Source organism: Triturus cristatus, chromosome 1_1 (genome assembly GCF_964204655.1).
Source record: "Triturus cristatus chromosome 1_1, aTriCri1.1, whole genome shotgun sequence".
NCBI classification, from domain to species: Eukaryota; Metazoa; Chordata; class Amphibia; order Caudata; family Salamandridae; genus Triturus; species Triturus cristatus.
Genome location: NC_140579.1, coordinates 405,335,340 through 405,350,680, shown reverse-complemented (window position 1 = coordinate 405,350,680; position 15,341 = coordinate 405,335,340). Strand labels below are relative to the sequence as shown.

General features: G+C 46.2%; 1 long non-coding RNA gene across 1 annotated transcript in view; it reads left to right on the top strand.

The window, feature by feature from the left end:
• The window catches only part of LOC146870321 (uncharacterized), a 151,919-nt gene extending 140,027 nt beyond the window's left edge, over positions 1-11,892 (top strand). The window contains exon 6 of the long non-coding RNA XR_014959375.1: positions 11,771-11,892. This is a non-coding gene — a long non-coding RNA (uncharacterized LOC146870321). The remainder of the gene's footprint in view (positions 1-11,770) is intronic.
• The last annotated feature ends 3,449 nt before the right edge of the window (positions 11,893-15,341 follow it).

Here is a 15,341-nt window from a genome sequence, read left to right as displayed (position 1 = left end):
ACACCCTTTAGGGTGGCATAAATATGGGGCAGCAGGAAAATTAAGATCAGAGAAAACCTGGTCTTAATCTGAGGAAACGAGTGCTGTTTCTATTTGTGCTGCCTTGTGCAGCATACATAGAAACAGCAACATGCCATTGATTGTTTATGTGCAGGAAGGTTTCCCTTACTGCACATAAACAATCATTAAAAAGAAATGATGAGTTGCAACTTCTATGTGTGCTGCACTAACACATTTAAAATTGCTTATGTGCAGGAAGGGGAGTCTTCCTGCAGATAAACAATCCTTCCATCCAATGCAGGCACCCTTGCACTTTGGCCAAGCCTGGTGACCTGGCCAAGTGTCACACCCCACAGCCTGGTGACCTGTCCAAGTGTCACACCCCAAAGCCTGGTGACCTGGCCAAGTGTCACACCCCACAGCCTGGTGACCTGTCCAAGTGTCACACCCCAAAGCCTGGTGACCTGGCCAAGTGTCACACCCCACAGCCTGGTGACTTGTCCAAGTGTCACACCCCAAAGCCTGGTGACCTGGCCAAGAGTCACACCCCACATCCTGGTGACCTGGCCAAGTGCCACACCCCTCAGCCTGGTGACCTGGCCAAGTGTCGCACCCCAAAGCCTGGTCACCTGGCCAAATGTCACACCTCAAAGCCTGGTCATCTGGCCAAGTGTCCCACCCCAAAGCCTGGTGACCTGGCCAAGTGTCACACCCCAAAGCCTGGTCACCTGGCCAAGTGTCACACCCCACAGCCTGGTGACCTGGCCAAGTGTCACACCCCACATCCTGGTGACCTGGCCAAGTGTCACACCACAAAGGCTGGTGGCCTGCCCAAGTGTCACACCCCACAGCCTGGTGACCTGCCCAAGTGTCACACCCCACTGCCTGGTGACCTAGGCAAGTGCCACACCCCACAGCCTGGTGACCTGTCCAAGCGTCACACCACACAGCCTGGTGAACTGGCCAAGTGCCACAGCCCACAGCCTGGTGACCTGGCCAAGTGTCACACCCCAACGCTTGGTCACCTGGGCAAGTGCCACACCCCACAGCCTGGTGACCTGGGCAAGTGCCACAGCCCACAGCCTGGTGACCTGGCCAAGTGACACACCCCACAGCCTGGTGACCTGGGCAAGTGCCACAGCCCACAGCCTGGTGACCTGGCCAAGTGACACACCCCAAAGCCTGGTCACCAGGCCAAGTGTCACGCCCCACAGCCTGGTGGACTGTCAAAGTGTCAAACCTTAATGCCTGGTGACCTGGGCAAGTGCCACACCCCAAAGCCTGGTGACCTGGGCAAGTGCCACACCCCACAGCCTGGTGACCTGGGCAAGTGCCACAGCCCACAGCCTGGTGACCTGGCCAAGTGACACACCCCAAAGCCTGGTCACCAGGCCAAGTGTCACGCCCCACAGCCTGGTGATCTGTCCAAGTGTCACACCTCACAGCCTGGTGAACTGGCCAAGTGCCACACCCCACAGCATGGTGACCTGGCCAAGTGTCACACCCCAAAGCCTGGTGACCTGGCCAAGTGTCACACCCCACAGCCTGGTGACCTGTCCAATTGTCACACCCCACAGCCTGGTGACCTGGCAAAGTGTCACACCCCAAAGCCTGCTGACCTGGCCAAGTGTCACACCCCAAAACCTGGTCACCTCACCAAGTGTCACACCCCACAGCCTGGTGACCTGGCCAAGTGTCACACCCCAAAGCCTGGTCACCTGGCCAAGTGCTACACCCCACAGCCTGGTGACCTGGGTAAGTGTCACACCCCACAGCCTGGTGACCTGTCCAAGTGTCACACCCCAAAGCCTGGTGCCCTTGGCAAGTGCCACATCCCACAGCCTGGTGACCTGTCCAAGTGTCACATGCCACAGCCTGGTGACCTGGGCAAGTGCCACACCCCACAGCCTGGTGACCTGTCCAAGTGTCACACCCCACAGCCTGGTGACCTGTCCAAGTGTCACACCCAAAAGCCTGGTGACCTGGGCAATAATGTATGACGTTGCAACACATACATTTACAACGCATGCCTTTACATTGTAGAGCTTACATCGCAACATCCTTTACAACGCATTCTTTTACATCTCATGCCATTACATCGCATTTTCAGAAACTACCTTTATAACGCATTCCATTACATCGCATTATAGCTGTACAACGCATACCATTACAATGCATACCAATACATCACATTTAAGGTAAGTGTTGGATAGTATAGGGGTAATAATTACTATTCTAACTCCAGTGAGTGCAACAGTAGGGTAAGTGTTGGATAGTATAGGGGTAATAATTACTATTCTAACTCCAGTGAGTGCAACAGTAGGGTAAGTGTTGGATAGTGTAGGGGTAAAAATTGCTATTCTAACTGCAGTGAGTGCAACAGTAGGGTAAATGTTGGATAGTGTTGGGGTAAAAATTACTTGTAATGACTGCTATGTAAAGGTAGTGCGATGTAATGACTGCGTTGTAAAGGTTGTTTCCCGTGTACCTAAAGTACATGCAATCAATTTAGAGAGGAAGCAGCTGGGCTGGGGCCCTGAATAGCAGGGTCCCAGCCAGACTAAATTCGAAAAACAGTGAAACACCAGCAAAAAGTGGGGGTAAACATGTGAAGCAGATCCTACTCTCCTACACCCCCCCCCCCAAACGCAGGGACATTAAACTAACCTTGACCAATTGAGTCTTCATGTTCTAAGTGGAAATATCTGGAGAGTCCATCTGCATTGGCATGGTAACTCCCAGGTCTATGTTCCACTGTATAGTCCATCCCCTGTAGGGAAATGGACCACCTGAGAAGTTTGGGGTTTCACCCTTCATCTGTTTTAGCCAAAAGAGGGGCTTATGGTCTGTCTGAACAATGAAGTGAGTACCAAACAAGTATGGCCTCAACTTCTTCAGAGCCCAAACCACAGCAAAGGCCTCCCTCTCAATGGCTGACCCAATGTTTCTCTCTGGGGGGTCAACCTTCTGCTCATGAAAGCTACTGGTTGATCCTGACCTTCATCATTCAACTGTGACAGTACAGCCCCTACCCCCAACTCAGATGCATCTGTTTGGACAATGACCTTTTTGGAGTAGTCAGGACTTTGCAGAATGGGAGCACTGTACATGGCCTGCTTCAGGTCTTCAAATGCCTTTTGACAGCTAACTGTCCACTGAACCTTTTTGGTCATTTTCTTAGAGGTTAACTCATTCAGGGGTGTCACTATTGATCCATACCCCTTCACAAATCTTCTGTAATACCCAGTCAGGCCTAGGAAGGCTGTCACCTGAGTCTGGGTAGTGGGAGCAACCCAGTCCATTATGGTCTGGATGTTGCGCTGCAATGATTGAACCTGGCCTCCACCTACAAGGTGGCCCAGGTACACAATCTGACTCTGCCCTATCTGGCACTCAGTAGCCTTGATAGTTAGGCCTGCTTTTTGCAGGGCCTCCAAAACATTCCTCAGGTGGACCATGTGATCCTCCCAGGTAGAGCTAAAGACAGCAATATCATCTAGATATGCTGTACTATAATCTTCCAGGCCTGTAAGGATTTGATTCACCAACCTTTGGAAAGTGGCAGGTGCATTCTTCAAACCAAAGGGAATTACCGCAAACTGATAGTGCCCACTAGGGATAGAAAATGCTGTCTTTGGCTTTGCATCATCAGCTAGTCTGATCTGCCAGTAGACAGCTGTCAAGTCAAATGTGCTTAGAAACTTGGATGAGGCCAAAGTATCTATTAGCTCAACTGCCCTTGGAGTGGGATGGGCATCAGTCCTAGTGACCGCATTGAGACCCCTGTAGTCCACACAAAACCTCATCTCTCTCTTTTGCTATCTTTGGTGTGAGGTTTAGGTACCAGGACTACTGGACTAGCCCAAGGGCTATCTGAGGGTTCAATGACTCTCACATCCAACATCTGCATGACGTTACAACGCATACATTTACAAAGCATGCCTTTACAGCGCAGTTTTTACATCGCAACATCCTTTACAACGCATTCTTTTACATCGCATGCCATTACATCGCATTTTCAGAAACTACCTTTACAAAGCATTCCATTACATCGCATTATAGCTTTACAACGCATACCCTTACAATGCATACCATTACATTGCATTTAAGGTAAGTTGTGGATAGTATAGGGTTAATAATTACTATTCTAACTCCAGTGAGTGCAACAGTAGGGTAAGTGTTGGATAGTGTAGGGGTAAAAATTGCTATTCTAACTGCAGTGAGTGCAACAGTAGGGTAAATGTTGGATAGTGTTGGGGTAAAAATTACTATTCTATCTCCAGTGAGTGCAACAGTAGGGTAAGTGTTGGATAGTGTAAGGGTACTATGCGTTGTAATGGTATGCATTGTAATGACTTGCGATGTAATGCCTGCATTGTAGTGACATGCATTGTAATGACATGCGTTGTAGTGACATGCGATGTAATGGCTGCGTTGTAATGACATGCAATGTAAAGTATGTTGCGATGTAATGACTGCTATGTAAAGGTAGTGCGATGTAATGACTGCGTTGTAAAGGTTGTTTACCCCATGGCAAGTGCCACACCCAACAGCCTGGTGACCTGGCCAAGTGTCACACCTCACAGCCTGGTGACCTGTTCAAGTGTCACACCCCAATGCCTGGTGACCTGGGCAAGTGCTACACCCCACAGCCTGGTGACCTGTCCAAGTGTCACACCCCACAGCCTGGTGACCTGGCCAAGTGTCACACCCCAAAGCCTGGTCACCTGGCCAAGTGCCACACCCCACAGCCTGGTGACCTGTCCAAGTGTCACACCCCAAAGCCTGGTGACCTGGCCAAGTGTCACACCCCACAGCCTGGTGACCTGGTAAAGTGTCACACCCCACAGCCTGGTGACCTGGCTAAGTATCACACCCCAAAGCCTGGTGACCTGGGCAAGCGCCACGCCCCACAGCCTGGTGACCGGTCCAAGTGTCACACCCCACAGCCTGGTGACCTGGGCAAGTGCCACACCCCACAGCCTGGTGACCTGTCCAAGTGTCACACCCCACAGCCTGGTGACCTGGCCAAGTGTCACACCCCAAAGCCTGGTGACCTGGGCAAGTGCCACACCCCACAGCCTGGTGACCTGTCCAAGTGTCACACCCCACAGCCTGGTGACCTGGCCAAGTGTCACACCACAAAGTCTGGTGACCTTGGCAAGTGCCACACCCCACAGCCTGGTGACCTGTCCAAGTGTCACACCCCACAGCCTGGTGACCTGGCCAAGTGTCACACCCCAGAGCCTGGTGACCTGTCCAAGTGTCACATCCCACATCCTTGTGACCTGGCCAAGTGTCACACCCAACAGCCTGGTGACCTGGCCAAGTGTCACACCTCACAGCCTGGTGACCTGTCCAAGTGTCACACCCCAATGCCTGGTGACCTGTCCAAGTGTCACACTCCACAGCCTGGTGACCTGGCCAACTGTCAAACCCCAAAGCCTGGTGACCTGGTCAAGTGTCACACCCTACAGCCTGGTGACCTGGCCAAGTGTCACACCCCACAGCCTGGTGACCTGGGAAAGTGCCACACCCCACAGCCTGCTGACCTGGCCAAGTGTCACACCCCATAACCTGGTGACCAGGGCAAGTGCCACACCCCACTGCCAGGTTTCCTGCCCAAGTGTCACACCCCACAGCCTGGTGACCTGGCCAAGTGTCACACCCCGCAGCCTGGTGACCTGGCCAAGTGTCATACATCGAATGATTTTAATTACCTTGGCTTCTTGAAGATCCGGACCCTGGGGGTTTTCGAAATTTGTTGTCTGGGAAAAGTGGAGGGCTTGCGGCTCCCCTGTCCTGCCGCTGTAGAGCTGTTTGATGTGATTCTGCCAGACATTCTCAGGTACCCCCTTCTCCTTAGACTGGCCGCTATTGCTTGATTGATATATTTCCAGCATGGAACTGGATTTTTTTCTTTAAGAAGGGAGAAGATTTTGAGCCAGGTGTCCTCTATTCGTTTAGTATGTCGCTCCCATGCATGTTTCTTTGTTTTGCGTTTGGGGTCTTTTGAAGCTTCCATTTACTTTCCAGCGTTTCCTTATTCAGGAACCGATTTGGCTCATTTGGCCCCCGCTTTTGACGAGTGTCCGATTTCCACCCAGCGCCAGATGAAAGTGCATGAGGAGGGTGGGCCAGTAATCTAGCAGGGCCTGCGGGCCGAATGAGGTTTTTAATTGTTCATTTTTAGTTGTCCATGTGGACAATTTTGTGCCAAGATTAATGGTCCATTTTATCCTGCGGAGGACTTTATTGCATTCTTCCCCCGTGGGTTCGCTCACAGGTGTATACTTGCAGTACACAGCAGTGGAAAGACTAAAGGATGCTCTAAGGGGCCTATGATCGCTCTCTACTAGGTTATCAATATCGAAGTCATTCAGGTGTAAGGCTAGTGTACTGCCGACTAATAAATAGTCAATTGTGGAGATGTTCCTATATGTTGTGAGCGAGACCCATGTCTGATCCTTTGCTTTCTTAAGGTTGTGAGCGGATAATGTGGAGGAGGAGTCAAATAAAGCTTGTGGTACGGCGACCTCTTTAAGTTGTTTGTTATCCTTTCCTGTCTTGCCAAGCAATCTGTTATTAAAATCCCCAACTATAAGTGGATTGTGATAAGAATATTTGATGAGAAGATCTTCAATGATGGCTGCCTGGTCATTGAGTGCTTGGTTTCTCTGGTGCAGAACTGGATTGACATAGCAGTTGAGTAATAGCAATCGGAGCGGTTTATGATGGCTTTTTAGTCCATTGATAAGTAGTACTTGAATTCCAGGTGGGAGGGGTACGAGTGTAATGACTTCCAACCTTCAGGGTGCTTGATGTAGACGGAGAGGCCGCCCATTGGCCGCCCAAAAATATTGCGTCTTGAAGCCAGGACATGGATGTCAAAGTACCCAGAGAGAGTTGTAGTAGATGTTGCCCATGTCTCCAGGAGGCAAATTATGTCGCTGCTTTAAAGGTACTCTAGGGCAGATTCTATCTTAATCAGTTTCTGAAGGCCAGCCACGTTCCAAGAGATAATCGTTAGGTGATTATTTTGCTCATTCAATGTGTAGTCTGTATTACCTCTGAGGGGCTTAGGAATGCCGTTGAGCCGAGTGTTGGCCACACTGGGCCTGATGTCTGAGTTGGTTGTTGGTGTCCTGTTTGCTAGAAGACATTTTAAGTTGGAATAGGTTGATGAATTTAAGGGTTTGATTACTAAAACATGAGGGTATCTGTCTTGAGGTAAGTGCTTATTCTCAGTGCCCCAATCCGCCAGTTGATTGGCTTCACGCAGCATTGCCTTCTGGTGTGACTGCTGGTATAGCCCAACCACTGTTGATTCATTGTGAGAGTCCCTGGGCAGGCTTTGGAATTTAACCCAGGCAACATCTACCCAACTCATGTGCTCCAATGATGATATATGAGTGAATAAGCACAGAATGTTGCCTCTGTTCAAAGTATCATAGTTGCCTTTGGCGTGGTATCTTGGTGTACTACCTCCACCACTTCCAGATTCGACCGGCTGCTGCTAGTTGAATTTCCAGGTTTGACTTGATTGTCAAGTACTAGAGAAGATTGATATGTTGGAGGGGATCTATATGCCGTTGGTCCAGGAGGATATTTTGGCACCTGTTGATGCTGCATATTGGGGCTATATGCAGCGCAGGACAGTACTTGCGGGCCAGCCTCCGCCTGTGTTCCTGAGATTGTAGACAGCGGTGTCAGCCCAGGGGCTAGTCCTCACATCTGGTCCTTCTATGGGCTTAGACTGAGTTGTTATTGTATGGACTGCCACCTTCTCCTTGTCAGGAAGGGAGGTGGAGGGGGCATTGGGGGAGATTGGCCTTCGGGCGGAATCATCCGCTAAACTCTTAATTGATGATCATTTGCTGAGTCGTGAGTAGTTTTATGTCATTGCCCTGTCCTTCTTTCCCGGTGTCTTTACTGTAAAAATTGGATAGAGCTTAACAGGACCAGTGTCTGACTCAGTTGTATATGTACGAGTAAGGAGGGTTGCCGCTCGATTTTTGGTTTTGGCCCTTTTTTGTGATTTCCTCAGTTTTTTCTTTGCTTTCCTAGAGAGCGAGCCTTCCTTCTGCTTAATATCTGGAGCGCCATCGGGTTCTTCTGCTATTTGGCAGCTAGTTGGAGGGCAAAGTGCAGCAGTTATGGGCCCTGTCGGGGGTGCTGAACTTGAGACAATGGGTGATGGCAGACGTAATGTTTTGGTTAATCTTGCAGATGGGTCTTCAGGTAAGTTAACTTGATTATTGATAAGTTCAGTATTTAATTTAAGTTTGATGGGAGTCAATTGTGGGGGTGGCCCGAAGGGGCCCCTTGTGACCCGGTTTGAATCTGCTAAGGTGGTCAGGACCGCAAGAAGGTTTGCCCACTGATCCACGATGGCCGTACATGAGCATGAGCAATTTGTTTGGGAAATATGGATCAAATTTTTGATATGGTCCATTTTTCCTTTCAAGTCCGCCAAACACAAGACTATTGACTACAAGAGATCAATTTGCAGGTCCATCTTGGAGGATTGCCAAAGTAAGGGTTTGGCTGTTATATACTGTGGATTAGTGAGTTTAGGTGATTCAGAGGCGGCCGTGAAACTTAATTTTCTATGACTTAGGAGTGTGCATTTTGTAGAACCTTAAAAGTAATTTAGGAATGCACAATGCACAGTACTTTAAAAGTGATTTAGGAATGTGCTATACATAGCAACTTAAAAGTGACTTAGGAGTGTGAATGTGTAACACCTTAAAAGTGATTTAGGAATGTGCTCTGTGTAGCAACACAAAAGTGATTTAGGGATTTTCATTGTGTAGCACCCTAAAAGTGATTTAGGAATGTGTTATGCGTAACACCTCAAAAATGATTTAGGAATGTCCTCTGCGTAGCACCTTTAAAGTGACTTAGGAATGTGCAATGTGTAGCACCTTAAAAGTAATTTAGGAATATGTTCTGCGTAGTACTACAAAACTGATTTCGGAATGTGTTCTGCGTAGCACCTTAAAAGTGATTTAGGAATGAGAATTATGTAGAAGCTTAAAAGTGATTTGGAAATATGTAATACATAGCACTTTTAAAGTGATTTAGGAAAGTGCTGTGCTTTGCAACCTAAATGTGCACTGTGTAGCACCTTAAAAGTGATTTAGGAATGTGTTATGCATTGCAATCTAAAAGAGATTTAGGAATGAGCATTATATAGAACCTTAAAAGTGATATAGGAATGTGCAATGCATAGTACTTTAAATGTGATTTAGGAATGTGTTATGCATAGCCCTTTAAAAGTGATTTAGGAAAGTGCTGTGCTTTGCAACCTAAAAGTGACTTAGGAATGTGCATTAAGTAGCTCGTTAAAAGTGATTTAGGAATGTGTTATGTATAGCAATCTAAAAGTGATTTAGGAATGAGCATTATGTAGAACCTTAAAAGTGATTTAGAAATGTGTTCTGCATTGCAACCTAAAAGTGATATAGGAATGTGCAATGCATAGCACTTTAAATGTGATTTAGGAATGTGTTATGCATAGCTACTTAAAAATAATTTATGAATTTATGATCTGTTGCACTTTAAAAGTGATTTAAGTATGTGCAATGTGTAGCAAGTGATTTGGGAATGTACAATGCACCGCACTTTGAAAGTGATTTAGAAATGTGCTCTGTGTAACACCTTAAAAGTGATTTTGGAATGTGTTGTGTGGAGCAACACAAAAGTGAGTTAGGAGTGTGCTCTGGGTAGCACCTTAAAACTAATTTTGGAATGTGTTCCGCCAAGCACCCTAAAGGTCACTTAGGAATGTGCATTGTGTAGAACCTTAAAAGTGATTTCGAAATGTGTAATGCCTAGCACTTTCAAAGTGATTTAGGAATGTGCTGTATGTAGCAACCTTAAAGTGAATTAGAAATGTGAATGCATAGCAGCACGAAAGTGATTTAGGAATGTGCTATGTGTAGCACTTTTAAAATTGATTTAGGAATGTGCTCTGCGTAGCAACGCAAAGTGATTTAGGAATGTTCATTGTGTAGCACCTTTAAAGTGATTTAGGAATGTGCTCTGCGTAGCACCTCAAAAGTGAGTTAGGAATGTGCAAAGTGTAGCACCATAAAAATGATTTAAGAATGTGCTATGAGTAGCACTTTTAAAAGTGATTTAGGAATATGCAATGTGTAGCACTTTTAAAAGTGATTTAGGAATGTGCTCTGCGTAGCAACACAAAAGTGATTTAGGAATGTGCTATGTGTAGCACTTTTGAAAGTGATTTAGGAATGTGCAAAGTATAGCACTTTTTAAACGTGATTTAGGAATGTGCTATGTGTAGCACTTTTAAAAGTGATTTAGGAATGTGCTATGCCTAGCACCTCAAAAGTGATTTAGGCATGTTCATTGTGTAGCACCTCAAAAGTGATTTGGGAATGGGCTCTGCGTAGCACCTTAAAAGTGACTTAGGAATGTGCAATGTGTAGCACCTTAAAAGTGATTTAGGAATGTTCTATGCCTAGCAACTTAAAGGTTATGTGGAAATGTGCAAAGTGTAGCGCCATAAAAGTGATTTATGAATGTGCTATGTGTAGCACTTTTAAAAGTGATTTAGGAATGTGTTATGTGTAGCACTTTTAAAAGTGATTTGGAAATGTGCTATGCCTATCCCCTCAAAAGTGATTTAAGAATGTGCTCTGCGTAGCACAGGGGCGGCTGGTGACATTTGAAAGTGGTGGGCGTAAAATTGTCGTATTGCACTGCGGCGAGCAAGCGTGCACGAACATCCTAATTTTGAAAAAAAGTGTGTGAAAATGGTGCATTTTCAAGCAAATTTTAGGAAGCAGGAAGGTTAATAAAGCAATAAGATTAAATTATTTATCATTTAAGAAATCGCCAATTTTTATGAGCTATAGAGGACAATCTTTGCGTATGCTGATGTTATCACTTGCCCATATTAACCTTTGAACACACTGATACACTTGTAATGGATTTAACTATACAATAAATACATTCATTGACTGTGCAGTGCTGGGAAACAGCTGGCTGGACCCGACTGTGTCAGTCGCAGCCACTTAGCTCCGACTTGCAATCAGGCACACAGTCCACTGAGCTACCCTGATGGCCTCCTATAACAATGTTATTTGTCCCTCGTGGCACAGCCTTGACCAGAATATCCCCTGCTTGAAATGGGGCCCAAGACAACCTACCTATGCCACGCTGAGTCTAGGAGAATGTTTGTTCGGCTGCCGCAAGTACTGGTTTGAAAGCTCTGACATCAGCAGCTTTCACTGGAACTACTGTGCAATTCAGACACACTTCCTCTGAAAACTGAAACCCTGCTAAGGTCCCACATATTAACCCTTTCAACAATCACCATGTTACCCCTTTCAACTCTCTGCGCATTCTGAAACACTTTCTTCAGTGAGACCCAGAGGCATTCTGGTACTTGCAGTCTTTCCCACCACATCAATTTTAGTATTCTGGAGTTGTTTTCTAGTGAGACTCAGCGGTATTCTGGTTCCTTCAGCCATTCACATCACAGTCTTTCCTGTATTATCTCAACTTAAAGTCAATATAAAATGCATCTAATTAATCACCTTAGATACGCTCTCCAGATAGTTTGCTGACGCTCTGAGTTCTGGGTTATTATATGAGTATATTATGCCATGAAAAATAGACACCATTTTACCAAAATCTGCATCACCCAAACAATTACCTCTGCTCAGCTGTCAAAAAAAGAACAGAGCTTCCACTTGCAGGAGCCATTTTATTTTACACATATAATTTTCGTCTACAGGTGCAGTTTCGACAGCTGATTGGAGCGCAAGGTTACACGCATAAGCACCGTAATGGCCAAGGGACTCTGAGAACCTTAGAACCCGAGCCAAGGACGCATGTTGACGTGTGTTCACCGGAACTTTTCAAAAAAGGAATTTTGGTCACTCTGTGATAACTTTCGAGAGCAACCGCTTTGGTGTATGGCAGTGATACATAACTGTCTTCAATACTGTCCTCCATAAAGGAGATTAGAAAACATGCTAGAGACACCTATGTACGGAAAGCAGACCATAGTATTTTTTTAACTGCTGGTGCAGCCGCACTAGTGTGTGATGGTAAAGTAATTTAAGTACATGAGCAGAGTGTTTATGTTCTTGCTGGGAACACTCAGCAGCGCTGAGTAAAAGATTCCAACATTTCACGATGAACGCCACTTTCCAGGTGTGAATCAGAGTGTTGACTTTTATGGAAGCTTGAAGACCAGCAGATAATACGGCAGTATGTAAAGTGTAACCCTGGGCGTAGTTCCCGTAGCCGCGCTTCGCGAAGCTTCGCGAAGCTTCGCGAAGATGTACTTGCACTACGCGACCTTCGCGTAGCTTCGCGAGCTTGCGTAGCTGCTTGGTGCGCCCGTTCGCGATGGCTTTTTCTTGTTCGGGAGCGCGGTGAGCGTGTTCGGGGAGCTGTTTGCATGCTCGGGGGATATATCTCGCGATCTTACCCATGCGGTCGCCAACGGGCGCGGCCATCTTGTTTTTCAATTGTCCCGCCCGCTCGCGATGCCTATTTCCTGTTCCTGTTCCGGGTCGCGGATAGCGTGTTCGCGATGTGCATTGACGTGTTCGGGAGCGCATTTTACTTGTTCGCGATGAATATCGCGCGAACTTACCCACGCCGTCGCGAATGGGCGCGGCCATCTTGTTTTTCACTCTATGCTATGGTTCTGGGCCTACTTATGTATCCTCCCTTTATCTGTTCAATCCTTTGTCTTTAAAACATTTTTTCTGACTTTTTTTAGTTATTATCTATCTCACTCTTTGCCTAAGTTTATATTTTGCATTTTATTTCTACTTTTACTGTGTTTTTGTTACTTTTATCTTTCTATCTTCTTCCCCCTAACTTTTTTTTCCCCTTCTAACTTTTCTTTTCTGCCTCCCACCCATCCCAGAACCATGGCCAAGGGCACACCGAGTGCCAAGGGCAAGGGACCTGCAGGAGCAGAGAAGGGCCGCCTGCCTTGCGGCAGAATGCGTCCTGCAGGGGTGCAGGCCCGGCAACTGTTTGGGGAGGAGGAGGTGGCTGCCCTTGTTTTTTTCATCCAGCGCCACCTCCCCTTGACCTTGGCAGCAGGCGGCAGGCCCGGCACCGGGTACGCTACCCAGGAGCGGCACCGTCGGTGGGCGAAGGTGCGCCGGGCCGTGTTCCGGTGCTCTGGGGTCCGGCGCACCCACAATCAACTAGCCCACTGGTGGTCCGACATCCTGGACCGGGAGCAGGACCTGTTGGACCTGCTAGGTGTCGAGGTCGTCGAGCTTGGTGAGTAACTTATTGTGTATATTAAATTTGATGAACAACAAGATTACTGCTGCGTGCCAAGCATTGCTGGTAAATTAAGTTCCAAAAAGCAAAATATTCTTTGATTTAAGGACCCAGGTGCTCGTGGTACTCTTACTTGTTTGCAACTTAGTTTGCGCTAGCTTGTGCTGATGCTGATTATATAAGAGTTTATTTTACAGAACTGAAGTTAGGCAATGCGATTTGCTAGAGAGACTCTAGTCCTTCTATTGTCCTACTGTGAAATAGTGGTGGATGGATATTGGATACTAGGTTTAGTTTGTTAGTATTAGTTAATAATTGTTTTATGCGGTCTGCGTGACGCCTCCTCTGTCACTGAGTGCTGCTTACCCCAGTCCTCCGTCGAACCTTTTGTACTTTGTTTATTGAGTGGTAGGCTTAGCATGGTCAGTCAGTAGCAGAACTAGATCAGAATCATGCAACCAACCCACAATTTGTTGTATGTATGTATGCACTAATTTATGCATGTGTCCTCCATCTCATCTATGCATTTGATGGCTGAAAAAAAATGGAAATGCAGACTTAGTGAACAATTGGCACGTCTGGAATAGGTGGTGTAGGTCAGGTGGTACTTACTAGGCTTCGTTAGTATTTGTAATCAGAATGATTATGGAACACTGGAGTGTTCATAAATAAGTAGACGATCCGTGAATGCAGGAAGAAGCCAGTAGTCGATCCATCTGATTAGATAGGTCAATTTTATTGCAATTGTTGTTTCCTAAAATGTTGTTTGACTTATTTTTCCAAATGATTTATTATTATTTCTTTCACAGCACTCCTTAATGTTTGTCTCTTTCTTTATTATATTTTACATGATCATCAGCACCACCCAGGGGCAAAAAGACGGGGTCGGAGTCGGCGGGGGAACCAGAGGACCGCTCCTCTACCGAGGCTCCTGCTGCTGGCCCCAGTAAGTCCTCCAGTCGTTATATTGACATTTATATTTCCCTAACTTTTACTGCATCTTTTTTTTCCGAACTATAAATTATGGTTCCACTTTCTAATTCTATTTTTTACAAAAGCTTACTTCTTTGACCTTGACTATCTGTTTCCAAATTCTGTTTATCCCTGCCTCTAACTAAGTTGCTTCTAACTGCCTCTGCTATGACTCTCTGTACTACTACTACTACTACTATTATATTACTCTGTCTGTAGCGAAGCTTGCACAGTTGCCCACTCTTTATAGAAGGTTTTCTTTGGAATAATAAAACTCTGATTGACCAATAGCTCTAGCCACTGTGTCCTGTCCTTTGGGTTGTCCTCTTCAAGTCTTCTTAATGTTGAGGCTTTGACAATTACCACAAAGAAAATGGCCAACCAGATATTTGACTAGTATTTTTGATCGGATAGTACATGATACTACTCTTGTCTAGTGATTCTGCCGAGCCACATACAGAACTATGCACAACAAAATAAGATGTTGCTGATGGGAGGTTGGACCTTACTGATCACACCTTAGTCTGAAGAACCCAGGATCCCCTGACCGACTAGCTATAGTGTCTCACATTAGGGTCCCACTCCCGACCCCCCCCCCACGAAGAAGATACACAATGTTGATGATGACTGAGACAGACAACCCAGAACATAATAACACCATTTTTCTCACTCACTTATGTAAGTCCACCCCACCCCACCACACCAAATACCACAGAGTCTATGTGTAAGGTTTATTTGAAACAAGTATCAAACTCTGTACATCGTTAATATGAAATTTAATTTACTACAGCCATAGTCAATAAGCCAGCAAAAAGCCTAAGATTAAAACAGTAAACATTTACAAGTGCATGACTACAAGAACAAGAGCCAAGATCTTTAGAATTCTGGAAGACCCCTCACCGCAGAACGTAGAAATATTGGTTACATCATCTTGCATCATAATATGTTCTGTAAATCTCTGGTTTGTAGAAGGGAATCTTCCGCCTATTATATGAGAAAAATGCTGCGAGTTAGCCGTTAGATAGTATACTGGTGAATGCAAGCATTTTGCAGTCATGGCAAAAAGTGTAACATGTATG